This window comes from Dermacentor silvarum, chromosome 1 (genome assembly GCF_013339745.2).
Source record: "Dermacentor silvarum isolate Dsil-2018 chromosome 1, BIME_Dsil_1.4, whole genome shotgun sequence".
Classification (NCBI taxonomy): Eukaryota; Metazoa; Arthropoda; class Arachnida; order Ixodida; family Ixodidae; genus Dermacentor; species Dermacentor silvarum.
Genome location: NC_051154.1, coordinates 299305495 through 299322461, shown reverse-complemented (window position 1 = coordinate 299322461; position 16967 = coordinate 299305495). Strand labels below are relative to the sequence as shown.

Genomic DNA, 16967 nt, shown 5'->3' with positions numbered 1-16967 from the left:
GGGTTTGGCTTGAACCCTGCTATTATCACAGGGATTGCAAGAAAAACAAAATCCATGGAGGAATTCGAATGCCACGGCGGCCCGATTATGGATGAAATGAAGCTGTCAGAGTTCGTGAACGTTGGTGCAGGAGGGAAAGGGGAAGGCCTGGTGGACTTGGGAAAATTCACACAGGAAAGCGACAAACATCTTCCCTGCGATCATGGTCTCATGATCATGTTTCAGCCTCTCACTGGTTCCTGGCAACCTATACTCGGAGTTTTCGCTTCCAGTGGAAATGTGAAGGCTCCGCTTTGTCCAAGATCTTAATAGAAGCCGTGTTGCTCGCAGAAAAGGCTGGGCTGAAGGTGGATTATATCACGGCGAACGGAGCTTCATGGAACCGTTCAATGTGGCGCATTTTTGGAATTTCTGGCTCCTCGACGTCTATAAAGCCATCTGAACCACATCCTGTTGACACTGGAAGACGCCTCTTCGTCATTTCGGATTTTCCGCACCTGATAAAATGCGTTCGAAATGGCCTTCTTAAAGCAAGGTACAAAAGACCTGAAGGTTCTGTTTATATTGAGCTCATTAGAGCAGCACACAAAGACGATCAGTGTCCACTTACCCTTAAAGTGATGCCTAAGATAACTCTAGCGCACGTGAGCCCTAACATCTTCGAAAAGATGAAGGTAAACCTGGAATTCCACCTTTTCAGTCCGCAGGTGCTTCGTGGCCTGTTCTTCTACAAGAAGCAAATAAAGGACCACTGGGGTGACCCCTCACCAACTCAAGCCATTGTTCTGCTGATGTGGAAGCTAGTAAAAGCAATGACATCACGGATTCCATCCGAAGGATTGAAACCTGACTCTGCACATGAACGGCACATCAAGGATGTATTAGACTACCTAAACCGATGGGAGGCTCATGCGGAAACTTCACCAGCAGGATTTCTTTCAGCAAGCACTGCCGAGGGGCTAAGGGTCACCCTTCAGGCCACGCTTGATCTCGTGAAGTACCTTCATGAGAAGCAACGCTTTAAGTACCTGCTAACGTGCCGGCTGAGCTAAGACTGCCTCGAGAAATTGTTTGGTATCATTAGACAATTTTCTGGTTGCAACGACCATCCCACTCCTACCCAATTTTTGCTCACCGTGAACTGCCTTAGTTTTTACGACTTGGTCAAAGCTTCCAGCAGTGGCAACTGTGAAGGGGGCGATCTAACATTTCTACTGAGTAGTGAGGATGCAAGCCAAGAACTGAACGCACTGCTGGATAGTGGCAAGGTTGAAGAAGCTTCTGAGATGATAAAAAAGTCCACAATGCTCCCCGACCATGAGTACCCTGAAAAGATGAGCGACTCGCGGCTAGTCTTCTACATGGCAGGGTATGTTGCACGCAAAACAATCCTGAAGACTGCGTGCAAGGAATGCTTTGACGAGCTCCTTGTTTCCGCCGACGAAGCCTACGAACAGCTGGCGATGTTCACTAAGTTCTGGGACAATGGAGGCCTCATATACCCTTCGGAGAAGCTGTTCTCTTATGTAGACGCCCTTGAAACCACTTTTACGATGTGGTTCAGTTATAACGAGCTGCATAGTGACAGCTTGGAAGAGCTTGTCTCTTGCCTGCAAAAAAACGACGTCATACTAGGATGTGCACAGCATGGCCCCAGCCTCACCAACCAGGTTAAAAAATTCTTGTTGGTCACGCGTTTGCACTTCTACACGAAGGCACTCAACAAAGAGAGAGAATCTTCCCGTGAAACGAAGAAGCACCTGAAGCTCAGGCGCGTTACTTAGCAGAGGCTGACAACGTTCTGTTTGAAGTGCTTGTGAACTATTTAAACAAAGTGGTTTTTGTTCTCATGAAAAAATAGCACCAGTTCAGGTGCGTCGTGTAGCCAAGCATCAGCGATGACTGAGAATGATTTGTTTAAATGGGTTCTCAGCTACTCTTCAAAAATGTGTTGTTTGTGCAAGCAGTGTGTCGAAAATAAAATGTTTACTTCCGAGTTACCACTGGGAATTTTCTTGCTTTGCGTTATATAAGGTGTCAGCGGGAGTAAATCGGTTAAAGCAAGCTACAAAAATTCTACCATCGACGTGCGCTCCATCGGATTGTCACCTTGGCGCTTTTCAATTACGAAAGGGCTAGCATAGCTACTCTATCGCCATTTACCGCCATGCACGAGCGAGAATATATATTACGAAGCTTTCATTTTTTGTTATTGCATATTCGGCTTAGCGCGTGGCCGATCGCATTCCACGCAGCGCCCTTGCACTGCGGCTGCTAGCCGCCGTCGCGGCCGACGTATAAGTAGGGTGCCTCGATGCCAGCGCCGCCTGGCGGTTTCCTCCCAAAGGGGCACGCGCGAGCCGGCGCGGTCAACACACTTCGCCAAAGAGTCAACAGCGCAAGCGCGCATTCACACGAAAACGCGCATACAAATCCACGCTTTCATGGAAACGAATTGCAATATTTATTAACAAATATTGTAATATAATGGTATTTCTTAACAATTTCTGTGGTTTGCAAGAGTATGAAAGTTTTCTGCTTAGCTTCCTAGAGGAACTATTTTCTTTATCGCGGTAACGCAGTGCGCCGGCCGGTCACGTACGGAGCGCGCGGGAAATAGAGCAAAATTCAAACATCGCAAATGTCGCGCCCTGTGCGTGCACAGTTTTCATCGTTTGTATTAAAAAGAAATATTTATTTTAATATGTGAAGCAACCGGTGCGAAATTAACTACGGACCAGCAACGTACACAATTGTCGCTGTTCGTGCTTGTTAGTTTAACATCATGACAAACGGTAGACAGCATGCCGTCCCATTGATTAAACATTTGTACCTGTGCTTCTGCGCTACGATTTGCCACCGGCAAAGTATAACAGCGTAGATTGTGCGTGGTGGCCAAGCAGTTTCCCAGCACACTGGCCAGCCCCCCGTCTCTACGTGTTACAGAATAGACCTACCGTAAAAACCGGAATATAGGTCAAACTTTTTTCAAAAAAACGATTGCGAAAAGTCGGCCCTCGTCTTATATACCGGACATTGGCGGAAAAACTACGGAAGTCTTGCAACAATGGGCAGACGAAGTAAACAGCCGCCTTCGCCATCGCATTCAAGCTGCTTTTTCACATTTTGTTTCAAAATGAGCGGGAGCCGACGGCAATTCACCGTCGCCTTCTAGAAAAAGGCGATTGACTACCCAGAAGCCCACGGCAACCCGCTAGGTTGCCGTGGGCTTCGTATCATGCGACCATCGACCCGCGTGTTTGTCAGCACCTTATCATCACGGCGGAGAGCAGCATTTAAATGAATACTGTCACCAATGTGCAACCGGCTGAGTCGCATTTGTGTAAAGGTAAGGGTGTCTTTCGCTACTTTTGCCATTGCAAAATATTTTTTTTTTTGCATTTTTAGAATTGGTTAGGTGGGGGGGGGGGGGGGTCGACCTATATTCCGGTTCGACATATAGTCCGGTTTTTACGGTAGGCTTTCATGTAAAATATGGACACCACGTCGCAGAGATCACCCAAACTTGTTTCATTCTATTGTGCGCTAAGGGCTAACAACTAAACGAAACGCACTCTTTAAAAAACATATTTATTTATTATGCTTACATACTACTTTTCCCACCATCTTGCTCATATTTAACATGGAGACAATGCCGTTTTCTGACACAGACAGGGCACTGGCCACTTACAATAGAAGCCGATAGGAATCCAGGAGGTGCCCAATCATCGGTCATTGGTCACTGCTTGTCGGGTCGTTTGTCTTGTCCACCAATTTTGTCTCTCTCTCTCTCACACTATATATATATATATATATATATATATATATACATACCGGGTGGTCCATTTTTAGGTCTTACGGAATTTTTAGAAATCGCCTGTGGCAGGTAGCATAACTCTTATCATTGAACTGGGTTAATCGATGAGGCGGACATTAGTAGCACGAGCAATCGAAACATAGATTCAACTAATTAAGAAGAAATCACTAATAAACTTCTTATTTTATTACTTTACAACACATTGCGATTTACGAATCTGAGCCGGTGAGCTTGTCAGGCGTATCCACTTGGAATGAATTTCGAGAATGACACCAGTTTGGAGATATGCGCCATCAAACTCGCCGTAAAAATGCACTGTTGTTACACTTACTTTGTTACCAAAATGCTGTTTTATACATTGAAGCACAAAAGCAACTAAAACGCCCATGTATTTCGTCCCACACTTTGGGCAATAATATCGCCAAACTGGTGTTATCCTCGAAATTAATTTTAGGTGGATGCGTCTTGCAAACTCACCGGCTACAATTCATATATTGCAATATGTGTCGTAAAATAATTACTAAGAATTTCATTACTCAACTTTTGTTAATTATTAGAATATTAGTTTCAATTTCTTGTGTTACTAATGTTCGTTTCTTCGAATAACCAAGCTAAGCGATAAGAATTATGCTACCTGCTACAAGCGATTTTTTAAATTTTCGTGAAGCCTATAATTTTGAACACCCAGTATACACAGGGTCTCCCAACTTTCTTGCACCGACACTTAAATATATGCAAATGCCACGTAGCTGGACAGAACCAAGGTAATGTTGTTTGCCGTCGCTTACAGATACTCAATATTTGCATTAGATAAATAATTAGATCATCATTATCATTAATAATAATTAATCAATAATAATAAATAATTACCTTCTCAGATATTATATTTAGATGAAAAGTGTCAATCAGAAAATTATACAGCAATAGGAAAAACTCCCGATACAGCTTTCTGTTGCCCAATACGTGGTACATAAAAGTGTTTTTCCGAGCGTGAAAGAAGCCCGCGGATACACGCATAGTGCCTCGAGCGGCTAGTTGTGCGGCAATTTTGCGTGTATTCGCCGGCTTCTTTCACGCTCGGAAAAAAAAAAGAAAAAGAAAAAAAAATCATTTTTATGTTGCATGTATTGAGCAATAGAAAGCTGTATCGGGAGTTTTTAGTGGCAGGAGCGTCGAGTGCCATTTGTTCTTTGGACCGTACTTCCGGTTCACCTCCTGAGATGATTAGGAGGTGAAAATAAATTGAAAAAAATAGTACAGAACAAAATTCACGAATTTCATTATAGATATGATATCAGACCATAAATTTAGCTCTAAGTTGAGTTACTGAAGTGTCTGGAATAATTAGAATTATTTAGCTGAGACGACCGGGGACGCAATCCAAGTAAATCAGAAAAATAGAAAAAAAATGGTTCAGTTCAGAATTGGTGACTTTCATTATAGATACGATATCCAAGCATAAGTTTTGTTGCAAGCTGACTTGCTGAAGTGTCTGGCTGAATTATACCTAAGTAGCTGAGACGAGATTAAAAATAAATCAGGAAAAAAATAAAAAAGGAGTACAGTGCAAAATCCATCGGTTTCTTTATAGACATGATATCAAAGCATAAGCTTAGTTCAAGTTGAGTTACTGAAGTGCCTGGAATAATTATAATTGACCAGAAATCACTTATTACTGCGTACCAAAGCACAGAACACCAACGCCGGGATGCGAGTGCCAAAAAGAAACACCTAAGTCAAAGTCTAACGTTGCCTACTCTTTTAAGCATGAAATGCTTTTAGCTCCCGTTGTCGGCGATCTTCAAGTGACCTTGAGCCAAAAGCCAAAGCTGTTATCCGGGCACCCAAATAGAGAACATGCCGGCAAGTTGAAAATGAAATTTAGTCACCCGTAGGCACGAGTACAACTGTGGCATGGACGTAGAGTGCAATATAACCATAGGTCGGCAGTGTGGGAGAATACTCACTCACACTCACTCACCATAGTTTTTTTTCGTTCACACTCACCTCCACTCACACTCACAGCACTCACTCGCACTCACCTCCACTCACACTCACAGACACTCACTCGCACTCGTACTCACCTCCCCTCACCCTCACTGGCACTCACTCGCATCCACCCCTTTGAAATGAGTGCGAGTGTGAGTGAGTGCACTCATGAGTCACTGTGCTGATCTATACCGCTCACAATTCAGGTATATTCATAACGAAGCTTCCAATTTAGCACCTGTTGCATCGGGAATGCGCCAAGGCCGTGTTTTAGAGCCAGGTTTATTTTAATATACATAAAAGGTTTGATTTCCCGATTACATGCTAACATCCGTCTATTCGCTGTCTATTCGATGACTCTAAATGCCCAAAAATCTGTAACGCTAACAGTAAGAAAGAAACAGATATCCGAGTTGACCCACGTTATTAATGACACACCTTTCACTTGTGCATTTCATTGTAAATATTTAGGTGTCACTTTAACATACGCTCTGCGATGGGAACGCCATGTTAACAAAATAACCTCAAGTGGAAATCAATGTACGTGCTGAGCACTAAACCGACTCTTCTTTCTGAGAAGACACCTTCGTCTTGCGCCCCCGGATAAAATTTGCTGGCCTACAAAATGCTTGTTGGAACAGTGCTGGAGCACGCCAATATTTATTGGTTTCCGTACACAAAATAACTCAATGCAAGAATGGAAGGTGTGCAGAGGACGGCAATAAGGTTATGTTTTAATAAATACAAATTAACGGATTCATTGACTAAATTATTAAAGAGAGCTGGTTTATTAACACTGCAAAGAAGAGCAAAACTAGCACGACTAAAGTTTTCGTTTGAATTTATTAATGGTGACATAAACATTGACGTCAGCCCCAAACTCTCTGCGTCCATCTCTCTGTCATTGACATTAGATGTGTGCATGCTTGCCGCCCATGCTCGCTAAGCTCCCCTTCGGTCGGATTGAGCCAAGAGAGCGGGAAATAATGGGAGAGATTGACTGTCCGTATACTTAGTCAACCACTTAACGCCGAAACAAACACAAAAGGGAGAGCAAAGCGGTATCTATCATTGCATCTTCAGTTTTTCTCCATGTATGCGAGCGTGCGTGTCTGTTACTCTGTGCTAACTTGGCTAGTCCCTCTTCCGCTCTGCCTGTTTATATAAAGAGCCTGTACGTGTATGTTTAAGAGGGAAGCAGGAAGAAAATGAGGAGGCATTCCACCCTCTGAAGGCAGATGACCAGCGAAGCTGTAGCAAATCACCCGGTATTAAACGTCTTCACTCAGTGGAAGTCATGGCAAAATTTGACGGTCATGATTTGGATATGTCTGCCATCAGCGCTCCAGCTCATACATATTCCCTGGTGTAATAAAGAAAATGTCGTAGTTTCGCCCGAAAGGCGAAGCTTTGATTGCGATAGCAAATTAGTAGAGAGCTATACGAAGCAAGGATAATAGTTTAATGGGCCGTATAGACTTGTAAACATTCGCCTACTAACTAGACAAGCACGGTGTCACGCGCGAACAGGTAAACATGAACGCATCTCGCTTGATGACCCGGAAACTCACTGTCAGAACGCTGGAGTAAGGAGGCGCCGCTATAGCCGCGAGTGAATTGACCTTCGTGCCGCCTCTCGCTTAAAAGCAAACTAAACGTCGAATACACGGCGCATACGAAGTCACCGGCTCTAGTTGAACATAGTTCACGTCGCAGATCGCTTTCGACATACGACACCCACGCGGCCGCCGCCGGAGCAAGACTACCCTCCCCCCCCCCCTCTAATGCCTGACGCGCGACAGAAGCAGCGCGCTTCCGCCCCGCCTTTTGCCTCGCACGCGCAAGATTGAGCAGCAAGTGTCGGCTAACCCTCGCAAGCTTGCACTCGCCCACGCAGCGTACCGCCGGCATGCTGCGCCGATTTTAGCGTGTTCGGACCTTATACGGAACCTCACAACGACGTCCACGAGCACGGCAGAAGTTCGCTTGGAGTGTCCATATAATTGCTATCGCAATCTAATATATGCGCTCATCTCATTATACATTGTCTCACTCATGCCCGATCCTTAGATTATTACGACCTTAGTGAGTGGTTTCTATCTTGGCGTGCACAATCTGCTAGTACGATAAGTCATTACCGCGAGTGATCTTGTACACACAACGTGCCTCCATTTTTCCGCAAGCAAGGTGAACCGATATCATCTCTGCTTATCGTTCAAGCACTCACCACGTTCACACTCACTTCCACTCACAACCTCTCACTCATGTTCACACTCACCTCTACACACCCACAAGCACTCACCCCGTTCACACTCACAGCCCTCAGTCACGTTCACACACAGCTCCACTCCCAGAGCACTCAGTCACGTTCACACTCATCTCCACTTACACTCACAGGCACTCACCACGTTGACACTCACTTCCACTCACACTCATTGGCTCTCACCTCCACTCACTCACGCTCACACTCACTGGCACTCACTCACACTCACCTCCACTCACACTCACCGGCACTCACTCGCACTCACACTCACTGGCACTCACTCTCACTCGCACTCCCACTCACACTCACTGGCACTCACGCGCACTCGCACTCACTTCCACTCACAGTCAATGGCACTGACTCGCACTCGCACTCACTTCCACTCGCACTCACTCGCACTCGCACTCACCTCCACTCGCACTCACTGGCACTCACACTCACTGACACTCACTCGCACTCGCACTCACCTGCACTCACACTCACTGGCACTCACTCGCACTCGCACTCACCTGCACTCACACTCACTGGCACTCACTCGCACTCACTCGCACTCACCTGCACTCACACTCACTGGCACTCACTCGCACTCGCACTCACCTGCACTCACACTCACTGGCACTCACTCGCACTCGCACTCACCTGCACTCACACTCACTGGCACTCACTCGCACTCGCACTCACCTGCACTCACACTCATTGGCACTCACTCGCACTCGAACTCACGCCCTTGAAATTAGTGCGAGTGAGTGTGAGTGAGTGCACTCATCAGTGAGTGCGCTGACCTATGGTGAGTGCGGGGCCTGGAAAAAATTATGGTCAGTGAGTGTAAGTATTCTCCCACACTGCCGACCTATGACTACTACTACTACTACTACTACTACTACTACTACTTCTTCTTCTTTGTTAGTAAGGAAATTTTTACTGAAATTTATACGTCTGATAACAGAGAGAGCAATACAAAATTTAGTGATATGCACGAGATGTTAGACTGGCGGATCATCGGGCCTCCAGGTGCTGGGTGATAATTATGATATACAAAGTGATTAGAAATATACACAAGCAGAACGTCGTCACAAACACACACACAGAATCAAGAGAGATATTTAAATACATTTGTTTAGGCTTCTGATCCACAAGAACATCAAGAGCGCTTTCCTGGTGCCTGCAGAGAATGTGCCGCTGTCAGAAGCTCCAGTAGCATAGCATTTGTAGTACCGCCTTCAAAGACTGTCTCTCTGATAAGTGAGACCACTCCCAGCGCTGCCCAAACTCATGATTTGCTAAGTGTCCTGGCAAAGCTTATGCGCGACTAAGTAGATTGAACATTCTGTTTCGAGTCACTTTTACATATTATCGGCAGTTTTAATAAATTGGTACGTTATGTACCTAGGACCCCACATATTCCCGTTTTTAGCGCTTTTCCGACTGTTATCATTCTCAAATTTGGATAGCCCGGCTCTGCGTGCTTTCTCACTCATCGCACGCAAAGCAGACCACGTTCAGGTTATACTAAGGCAAACGTTTGGTGTGCTGCTCTTCTTCCACCCTTAAAGGCGGAGGCGGGCGGAAACCGAAGCTAAAATATCATTTAGAGAAAATCGATCCCACTTAACGACATGCTGTTTCCATCGAATGTCACGTTTTATGTCTTCAAAAAAATACAACTTCGGACAATCAAATGAAAGAAACACAGTAATAAAAACATAGTTAACAGTATAGCAGTGCAGAATTATGTGGCTGCTTCGTGCCGACAACACCAATACTTTAATCTCGCTAGATTCAGAGTTCAGCATACTACGCAAGGTTACAATACGTTCCTCCTTGAGTAGGCAGTACGCGGTACCGACACATGGTTCAAGGTTCCAGCGATGCTGTCCTTTAACGGCTTGGGCAAGTGGCCCTTCGGTGTGAAGAAGAGCATAATTTGCCGACCGCCCCAGCCGCAGTCAGTGGCAGCTCTCACTTGCGACGTCACTGCTCACTCGTTGACGACGACGAAGCTGCTGTAGTCGCTCGCATTGAATTCGCAGCCGATGCGGGTGACGATGTCAGTCCCACCATCCGCACGCAGCCTTCTGGCAAGACGTACACCATGCAGAAGCTGTGGCTCCCCTTGGCGTTCTGCTGAACAGCGATCTGCTCCTGAGCGGCAACGTCTGCGCTGGCGAAGGCGAATGGCTGCTGGTACCAGTGGCCCGTCTTCCAAGGCACGAATAGAACGGCTTGGGTCCATACTGCTACTCGGGTGCTGCGGCAGTGAGGGCTGACCAAGTTGACAACTTAAACGGCGCCCCTGGTCAAGCGCTGGTAGAGGAATGATGTCCGTGACGGCACCATTTGCTTGCTTGCTTGCTTGCTTTCTTCCTATGCCATGGCGCATACCCACCACGGGGGATTGGCCAAGAAGCCGGCGGTTAAACAGGTGGGATGAAATTATTCAATGAAACTAACTGATGTTAGAGCCGTATTTATTTTATCATATAGGGAATCGTGTGCTTTTTGGAAGGAAAGCAAGGTAGAAGGTAATAAAGTTCAATCAGTTTAATTGGAATTTTCGAAATTAGGCACCATTTTCTGACATGACGCTGTCGAATCAGCGACGATCACGATGATGATTATTTCCTTAATATGGCGCATAGCCACGACGGGCGATCGGCCAATAAGCGGCTGGTACATTTAAAAGAAAATAAAATAAGATTAGGTGAAGGAATGCGAGGCAATATAAGTGTTAAGTAATAGAAATTTCATCGCTTTGGGACGTTCTTTTCGTCGTCCTCGTCGTCTTGGAACAGAAAGTGCGAAAAAAAAATAGCTACGTCTCAGCTCTTGTCTTCGCAATGGCTAGACTTATTAAAGTGATAACTTGAAAGAATATTTTTGTTAAGTCATTATTTTGATTCTGTTGTTTCAACACTGTCTTCAATGCACTTGATTCAAATACGCTCTTTAAGGAACTTGTTCTTGAGCTTCCTTGTAATCTGTAGATGACGAAAGTTAAATCGCTGTGTCCTTCGGTGAAGAAATACGAAAGGACACAGTACTACGCATTACATGATTTGTAATACTTATGACAGAGTCATCTAATTGAACGAATACTAAATTTTTGATGGTTCTTTGGGGAGTGCTTGCAAATTTAACTGCTCATTGTGTTCCTTGTACAATTATGTTGTCATTCTTTGCGTAACTTCCTTTTCAGGATGGCTGTACTTCCTCTGCAAAACAGCTTCTCTTTAAATAGCAACTCCTTTCATTCTGGAAGGCAATTATATGTTGCTTGTTATGATCATTATGAATATACCAGGTGTATCTTCAATGCGTATTGCTATCTGGGACGACGAGCAATTCCTAACGTGACTCTTTACAAAGATGCGCCACTACAACTAAGCAACATCACAGCGCTTTCTTTTCGTACCACAATCAACGCCTACGGCAAGTTCTCCGCCATCTCAGTTCTTAATCATTATTATCATACTACAGAGACAGAGAGAAATCAAATAGGTTGAGTATTTTGCATTTTGAAAGAGAATTCCCGTGCAAGGAAGTCCACTTCTTATTAAATTAAGCAATAAATTCTTCTAGCAACGTCAATTGGCGTCGGCTGAAACTCTCGTCAAGTCTGAACGTTCATCAAACGTGGCCTATTATCACCATTATGGCAACAAATATCAATACAACGATGCAAAAATAATGACAAAAGATAAGAAAGTGTCGTCTTTATCTAAGAAATAATCATAGAGTTTACCTTTCAAAAATGTCCCAAGGAATAAGTTCCAAGAAGGCTAGCCCCACATCACATCTAAACAGGTACAACTTTTGAAGTCGAAAACACGTTCGAAATTATGTTCCAACTGTAACGGGGCTGGGAGATTGTTGAAACGTTCAAAACTTCAAGACCTTTTTTGTGCAACAAAGAAAAAAACATTCGCGATGAACATACTGCCTTGATTCAAATATTCCCCGGTATTTCTCGACTTCAAATGTGGCGGCATCTCACGAAATAGCAGAAAAGGCATTCCAAGATCGGGTCACCGGTGCGATCCTGGCCGCGGGGACCAAATTTAGACGGGGGTGGAATGCAAACCTGCTGGCGCGCGATGCATTGGGTGCCCGTAAAAAATCCCATGTGGTAAAATTATACGGAGTACCTGATTATAGCGAGCCTCGTGATCAGTTCAAAATTTTTGGCAAGCAAATCAAAAATTTCATTTTAAAAATTTAATGCCTTGGTGGAATTTTGCGCGATCAACTTGGCCACGTCCGCTGCCGCGGGTCCAGGCGGTACCAGAGTGATCTGAACACCCTGAGATCAAAATCGTTGATAGTGTCAGCATGAATTCGCAGATTTCAACCTCGTATGTTTTTCTTTACTTGTGGCTGGGGGGCTCAATTCAAGTAACTTTCTCACTGTCTTGGTTTTCTCTCTAGACCTCATTTTTGTGCAAAAGCAGCTGCCTCGTTTCGTCCAATACTAACATGCTCTCACCCTTCGCTGCCACCGTTAGATATCAGATATTTTGGTCAATAACATGCATAACGTCTTTTCTAAAGTTGATTGTTTTCCTAAGGCTAAAAGATATCAAGATTTTACCAAGAAATGCTGTTTGCTTCTGCGCATATGTCACAGAAAAGACATGTTTGAGTAAATCCTATGCAGCTTTGAACAAACCGGAAAAATAATAATTTGAGCACGCAATGTGCGTAATCAAAAACACGCTTAAGTTTGCTCACATTAATGCCAGCAACTCGGTGGCAGCTCACCTGAGGATTTGCACATCCCCGTGACTAGTTTGTTGACGATTTGACATGCAAATACTGATGGGACATGGCTGATTATCTGAAAGGAGGATATGTAGCACATCCCCTTATTGAGTGATTGGCCTTAACTTGACTAGTTAAAACAAGTAGACAAGTTTTTTCAGCAATATACGTGTTATATTAAAAGAGGCCCTGAATTTTTTTATTATTTTAATAATTTTTTGCTATTACCCCGACAAAAACCACCTAGATCGCGTCGCCCCGACGCGCGCGCGTGTACAAAGTGCATTCCGCGGTCGGGGTGGTACGGGATGATTTTCTACGCCACGGACACCGGTGCTTAGGCCGACACCAACGCCTGATTTTCTGCGACACGGGGCCCTTAATGCTATCGCGTTAATATCCTTGAGTCCGTGTAAAATCCCAGGTGACTCTGCTATACCATATCTGGCCTGTACTTGAGCCCTAAGACACCGGTTGGTTAATGTGATAGTTGACCATTTCTCTCTGTCTTGGTGATGCTTTATTCTCCAGCTGCCCTGTTAGCGTCAAAGTGTTTTAGCGTAAGACCCGAGGAGAAAGCAGAGAGCAGGTAGCTGCACTAAGTTTACAATGGAAGAGAGGAAAAAGAAGAACAGAACTGAGGCCACGCTCTCACGCGCTCGCGCGAGAAGCCCCCGTGGCACAGAAAAAAACCTTGCTCGCGCGTTCGAACAGTGACACCACCGTGAAGCGTCTTCTTCGCTGCCTCGCATCGACATTCTCGGAAGTGTCAGCATCCCAGCCGTCCTCGATTCACTCGTCACGCGTCCAGATAGGACAATAGACAACGTGTCCAACGTGTCCATCAACTTGGCCATTCACGACGTTCGGCTAGACAATCGGGAACTTGTGCTCAAGCCGCGGAACAAGGACGACGAACGCGCCTGCGACAGCTGCGTAGGACGCCGAAAGAAACTATTCCCGAGGGCCGAGTGCTACCTGCTCGTGGTTGGCGTCAAGGACAGCGTGTCCCAGTGCAACACCATGTACCGTCCAAGGAGCCTCGCGCCATACGTTGGTCGTATCTAGGGGCACCGGACGCTTTCTCATGATACACAGGTATTAGGGGCGAAGCACCTTAGGGCCGAGCCTTGTCCCTCGTAGTCCGTAGCTCTAGTTGGCATGGAGACCGCTATGTATGTATACGCATAATACTTATATATATGTATATGTATAGTATATGTACGCCAAGCTCCGGCTTCCGGAAGCCGGAACCGGAAGCCTACTTCCGCTTCCGGTTCCACTTCCGGTTCCGCTTCCGGTACCGGAAGCCACCGTCCGGCTTCCGGAGAACGCTTCCGGCGTTTTTCTCTCTTGTTCGTAGCTAGGAGCGCTGCGGTGCACAAGGGCGTTCGTTCCCGACGCGCGCTCTCTTTCTCTTGTTCCCGACGCGCGCTCTGACTGTCGTCCGTAGCTATGGGCGCTGCGGTGCACAAGGGCGTTCGTTCCCAACGCGCGTTCTCTTTCTCTCTCGTCCGTAGCTGTGGTTTACCCGAATGATTCCCCGGTGCTTCGCCCACTCATCATCATTCACTTCGTGGATATGCGGTGATTTTTTTCTTCTGGGATTTATGTCAAATGCCCTGTGAGCCACTCTCTTCTTTAAGTTCTTTAATGCATCGTTGAAGAAAATTTTATAGCGATGTATTGAGTCCTTTTTTTCATGCCGCAGGTGATTCTGACGAGTGCGACAATCAACACAGACATGTATTCGGAGTACTTCGACGACGCGCCTGTCATCGTGATTCCGGGCAAGGCATACCCAGTCACGCAGTTCTTTGTGGGCGACCTCGTTTCAGAAAACATAGTGACCGCACAAGCGTTTCGAAAGGTAATGGCACAAACGGCTGTCCAGAAGTTCTGGCTGTGTGAAACGCTTCCGATTACTGGGTCTATTCTCAACTGCCGCGCCATGCACAACTTCGTCCAGTTGCCGCCTTTCATGTCTGCTATGCATAGCTTCAGTACCTAGAATAACTAAAATAGTGCCATTGCCCCTTCTTCTCCTTTTCCCTCTGTGTGATGACAATAACGACTTCTAAGGACATTCCCTTTAAATTAGGGTTGTAACAGTCACCCAGCCTGTTTGAGCTAGTTAGATATTCCCATATCATAATCTAGCAGTCTGGCTATCTATGACTCGTACCACTGTGCCTATTTGGTAGCATGTGGGCTGATCCCACTCACTCAAAAGTCCTGATCATCTTGTTCAAGGTCACGATTAATATATCGTGACCACATTGGTGAGTCACTGACAACATCTTGAACGAGAGGGAGATAAATATTTCAGCTCACAGGTGCTGTGTTAGCCCACAACATATAGTGGCAGCGACCTGCTGAGCAAGTGTGCTCGAGCGGTAATGGACAGAAAGAAGGGCAAAGAGATGCGGGAGAGTTTGGCCTGGTGCAGCATCTCGCTCAGCTAGCAAGCCGCCACCGTTTGATAAGCGAGGCAAGTGACGCTACCGACGCTTTCGCCTTTTCCTTGACATTTTTGTTGGTTTTCTCGAAATCCGGAGTTCTGCGCAAGAAATTTTTGAAGATAAGGGGTGAAAAAAACATGGATTGACATCACTGCTGGAAAAACATTTTCACTTGACCGATATTTCAAGATATTAGAGTGTGACTTAATGAGGATTACGTATTCGTTACCTGCTGATATTAGTGATGAGCGTTCCTATGTTTACTTTTTCATAGCTTACAACTTGTTATATTGTATATCTGTGTTTGTTATACCGAAGTTGGACTGCAATTGTCACAGCTCTCAATTTGTCATCTGCAGTGTGGTTCTGACGCGGTCCGGATTGTTCCCGACGTTTTCATGCACATCGTGGAGATGAAGCCTTCCGAAGCGATTTTCTGTTTCCTGCCCGGGTGGAACGAAATCAACACGGTGCGAGCAGAGCTTTGCGAGCGAGCTCCAGCGAAGTTTAACGACTGGATTCTGCCGCTACACGCGAGTCTGCGATACCAGGAACAGCAAAAGATTTTTGCAAATCTTCCAGCAGGTTGGTTTGTTCATTGGTCGGACAGATTATTGGTTGGCGGTACAAATCTATTTGCCTATTTACTTGCTTTTATTCAGTTTAACATTCACTGCAAATCTGACATCGCTTTTTTTTTGGAAGCTGTGAAGATTTAACACTCTCCCACTGCCGATGACATTAAACTTTTATCAAATACTACATGTTTTTACTGCAATGTGCCTGACTTTATATAGATATGTTTAGTTTGCTTTATTTGCTGTTTATTGTTTGCACTGAACGCAGCCTAAACATCAGCGCCAGATATACTAGCACTCTGCGCTCATCTCTTCTTGCAAAACCGCTGGCTTGTCAAATTTCGCAGTGGTAGTGTTTTGCAGCAAATTTGGTTTGATACAGTAGAATTCCGTTAAGTCCACTCCGGTTAATTAAATTTTTTGGTTAACTCAATCCAGACTGAAGTCCCAGCCGGCATCCATACTATGCCAGCATCCAGCTATGGACCAAACGTTTTGGTATTTCGATCCTAAATTGGCTTTCACTGGGTAATTCAAACTTGGCTGGTCACCATCCACACACATGACCCAATGATGACGTCAGTAATGAATCCAATATTGCAGTGTCTGTCCTGACCACACTTTGGGCACAGTGAATGCATGAGATGCATGCCATTTCCGGTCAAAAACGCCTATTTAGGCCTGCTCATGTAGATGTTCAGCCGAAAACGAAAGCTCACGGTGAATTATTACAGCACTGACCAGATTTAATCGCACACCTTTTGTCCAAAAAATTTGGCCTAAGGTTGCCTCCATGGGTGCAATCTCATATGAAACACAAGACAAAACCGCATCACAGGATTCGCAGATGCCTACTGTCAGACCCAGCCTAGCCAGCGTCATCACCATTGCAATCACAAGATGGCGACCCTATAATCTCAAAAAACAAGTTCTGACATAGCATGACGATGATGACGATTCATCAGTATGATTACGTGACAACATTCAAACGATGAGTTATTACCATGTCGATATATCGCAACAAGTTGCGTCACATATTCATCGCTTTTGGAGGAAAAACATGCGTCTCGCAGATGAACTAATCAGGTGGTTAGTCTGGG

The 16967-nt window shown here is 45.3% G+C and overlaps 2 protein-coding genes and 1 pseudogene across 3 annotated transcripts in view; 2 read left to right on the top strand and 1 right to left on the bottom strand.

The window, feature by feature from the left end:
* LOC125942958 (uncharacterized) overlaps positions 1–16967 on the top strand; it is a 773958-nt gene that overhangs the window by 427629 nt on the left and 329362 nt on the right. The window lies entirely within an intron of this gene.
* LOC125942222 (uncharacterized) overlaps positions 1–16967 on the bottom strand; it is a 343209-nt gene that overhangs the window by 44833 nt on the left and 281409 nt on the right. The window lies entirely within an intron of this gene.
* Positions 621–1839, top strand: LOC125942221 (uncharacterized; annotated as a pseudogene).